Here is a 3,682-nt window from a genome sequence, read left to right as displayed (position 1 = left end):
TATTCTTGATGTCCTGGAACCCAGTCCCTTAATACCAAAGGATGATCACGCTACTGTTTGTCCCAGCCTCTGAGGAGGACTGGGGAGCCTTCAGATTTTAAGTTCTCTGGGTTGCACAGGACACCACCCACTTTCACTGCTTTTCTGTCCCTGATGGTGTTAACAGTTGTACTGAACTATTGGTGCAGGCCATGAACTCTGGCTCAGTGCATGTTGGAGTTTATTTTGTAAAGATTCATGTGCATGGTAGTTACACAAGTTCCCATAGTTGGGTGTTCAGAACAAAGAGCTTGATTCCTGGGAAATCCACCCAACCGCACATTCCTCCTGATGCCCTGGAAAGCAGCTGTGTCTGCTCTGTACATCTGGGGGAAGGGCAGGCGGCAGCTGTCCTGGTCAGCTCTGATACACAAGCCATGGGATACAGCCAGACCTGGCAGCCATGGGCTTCTTTTGGTTCCCACAAGGTGAATTCTAAGAGAAAATCTGTATTCAGAGGCAGGCTCTCCCAGGCACAAGCACATGCCCAGAGATGGAAGGTCAGACACATCGCTGCAAGGCCAGAGGCCTCTGGTCACAGGGCTCTCATGCAGGACCATGGTCATTAATAAGAAACCTTGGGAACTTTCCTAGAACAAGCTCATGGCGAGGGGGGACAGGGTCGCAGAGACAGTCTACAGGGAGGGCTGCTCCCTGAGAAACTGAAGGTCCGGGGCTAAAAGCCAAGTCTGTTGTTTTCTCTCCCCATCTTCCAAGCTATCACTACACAATCCCACTCTACCACTAGGTAGTTATGGGATAAGTTACTGTACCTGCCTGTACTTCATTGTACGGTAGCTGATGCTCATTGCTATTAAATGTTTGAGGCTTTATAGAATCTTAGAATGCATACATTAGCATAGAGCGCCAGGGTGGTAAATGATTTTCTATAAAGAATCATAAAGTCGGTATTAAAGACCTTGTATATGTAAAAATATATATAAAATCTGTATTATAATGGGCGCCGGTTCTAATCCCAGCAGCTCCACTTCCCATCCAGCTCCCTGCTTGTGACCTGGGAAAGCATTTGAGGATGGCCCAAAGCTTTGGTACCCTGCATCCGCATGGGAGACCTGGAAGAAGTTCCTGGTTCCCGGCTTCGGATTGGCACAGCACCCGCTGTTGCGGTCACTTGGGGAGTGAATCATCGGACGGAAGATCTTCCTCTCTGTCTCTCCTCCTCTCTGTATATCTGACTTTGTAATAAGAATAAAATAAATATTTTTAAAAAATCTGTAATATATACGATACACATTAGTCCTTTATGTCCGAGACATTTGTATCTGCAGATTCCATTAACCATAGGCCTGAAATATGGGAAAATAGTTCTGTACTAAACATGGACAGGACATTTATTTATTTTGTTAATCCTGTAAACCAGGAACAGGAAATCATTTTCATGTCAAGGATAATTTGGATGTCTGTAACAGCCTTTGTGGGATAGACAAAACTATCAACCTAAAAATTAGCCTGCTATAGATGGACTAAATTTTGAGTCCAGCTTGGCCAAGTTGCCTACCCCTGCTCTAAACAGTATAACATAATATCTATTTACACACTATCTATGCTATATTAGGTGTCATAGTCATCTAGAGATGACTTTAAGTACGTGGGAAGATATGTGTGGATTACTTGCAACTACTATGCCATTTTACATCACAGACCTGAGTAGATGGTGGAGACCTGAGGCAAATCTCTGTGGATGCTGAAACATGACTATATAGAAAATGTAGGCGCTCGTGTAACAAGAGAAACTCCGCCTGGCCTGGCCTTGCCCTCCTGAGTAGACCTCCTCGGTGTGGGAACATGGCTCTCAGTATCTGATGAAAAGTCCTGGCAAGAATGTGCCAGGGTCAGCCGGATGGGACAGGGGAAGGAGACTTAGCTGTTGAGGTCTGCATCTCTGTCTCCATGACACCCAGACCCTCTCCTGGAGACTTTCGCGGCTTCTCCTCGGACAACCAGCCAGAAGTGAGGCTATGGAGAGGTCAGCTCCTGGACTGGGGTTTTGAAACTCTGGTCTATCAGGGCAGATGGGCTCTGGAAGCTGAGTGGAGGTAGGGGCAGATGGGAGGGTCTCAGCTTCGGTTCCAAGGCTCATAGTGTTTGCCCAGTGCCCCTGGGCCAAAGCAAATCAGGTGGTGGCCCATGATGGGCCTGGGGATTGCAGCTTGCTAAGCAATGATGTGGGAGGAAAGGCTTAGAAGTAACCGTGATATGAAAAAGAAAATCACTCTTTCCTGCCGCCGCCGAGCTGCAGCCGCGCGGAGGCGAGGCCCGAGTGCATTCAAGATTCGGCTTCACTCGTAACCCACCGCCATGGCAGAGGGAGGCATCGCTGCTGGAGGTGTAATGGATGTGAACACCGCTCCGCAAGAGGTGCTCAAGACCGCCCTCATCCACAACGGCCTCACGCGTGGCATCCGTGAAGCCGCCAAAGCCTTAGACAAGTGCCAAGCCCACCTCTGTGTGCTGCCATCCAACTGTGTGCCGAACACCAGATCAACCTCATTAAGGTTGATGACAACAAGAGACTTGGGGAATGGGTAGGCCTCTGTAAAACTGACCCAGAGGAGAAACCCCGTAAAGTGCTTGGCTGCAGTTGCGTAGTCGTTAAGGAATATGGCAAAGAATCTCAAGCCAAAGATGTCATTGAAGAATACTTCAAGTGCAAGAAATGAATGAATAAATGTTTGGCTCATAAAAAAAAAAAGAAAAATATCAAGAACCTTCTTGAAGAAAATGATGCAACTGTATGATCTATGAGTTCTGAAGAGTTTAATGTGATCTCAGCATCATCATGACCAGAACGCCTCTGTAAACATCCAGTCCTATAGTGTTTAGACTGTGGTCTGATGCCCTGAGAGTTCTGTGATTGGGGGAATCCAGAGAGAGAGGTTCTTCCTCTCTTCCTAGAGTAACTTTACACTTTGCTCTTTATATTTTGAGGTAAGATGTCAATTTCTTCTGACCAAAGAGCTCCAATCTGAGAACTGTAAACCCCCAAAAGGCATGAAAACTATATTTTGTTCAATTTGAGGCACACCTGGAGGAACACAAGTTTGATGCAGCAACTTTTGTTGCCACTTAAGAATGCCTGCATCCCATTTCAGAGAACTTGATCGACGTCTTGGCTACCTCGCTTCTAATCCGCCTGCCTGCTGCTGCTCATTCCAGAGGTAACAAATCAAGTACCTGAGCCCATGCCATCCATGTGAAAGGCTTAGAAGAATGCTGGGGTCCTGCTTTGGCCCGGTCCAGCCTCAGATGTTGTGGGCATTGGAGAGAGAACCAGCAGATGGAAGCTATTTCTTGTAGTCTTTCAAATTAAACAAAATAGCTCAATATCCTAATGAAACAAAACAATAGGATGCTGGACTTTCTGCCACTGTGCATATCTACAGTGTCAGGATACACTTGAATAGCAGAATGATGGACTTATGATGGTTTTTGCAGAACAATATTACTGTAAAAATGTAGGGGAAATCAGTGTTGGGAGGGAATTCGGGGGGAGGTGTGTGGAAATCCCAGAGCCTATGGAGCTGTATCATAAAACAAATAAATTAATTAAACTGCTTTTTAAAATTTTATTTTAACAAAATAATTATTACATGGTTGATCAGTGTGGGAAGGATCAAGGTTT

The 3,682-nt window shown here is 46.0% G+C and overlaps 1 pseudogene; it reads left to right on the top strand.

Moving 5' to 3' along the window:
• The first annotated feature begins 2,303 nt into the window (after positions 1-2,303).
• LOC131480914 (small ribosomal subunit protein eS12-like) lies at positions 2,304-2,720 on the top strand (annotated as a pseudogene).
• The last annotated feature ends 962 nt before the right edge of the window (positions 2,721-3,682 follow it).

This window comes from Ochotona princeps, chromosome 8 (assembly GCF_030435755.1).
Source record: "Ochotona princeps isolate mOchPri1 chromosome 8, mOchPri1.hap1, whole genome shotgun sequence".
Taxonomy (NCBI): Eukaryota; Metazoa; Chordata; class Mammalia; order Lagomorpha; family Ochotonidae; genus Ochotona; species Ochotona princeps.
The sequence above is the reverse complement of the archived record's forward strand: the minus strand, read 5'-3'. Positions and strand labels throughout refer to the sequence as shown.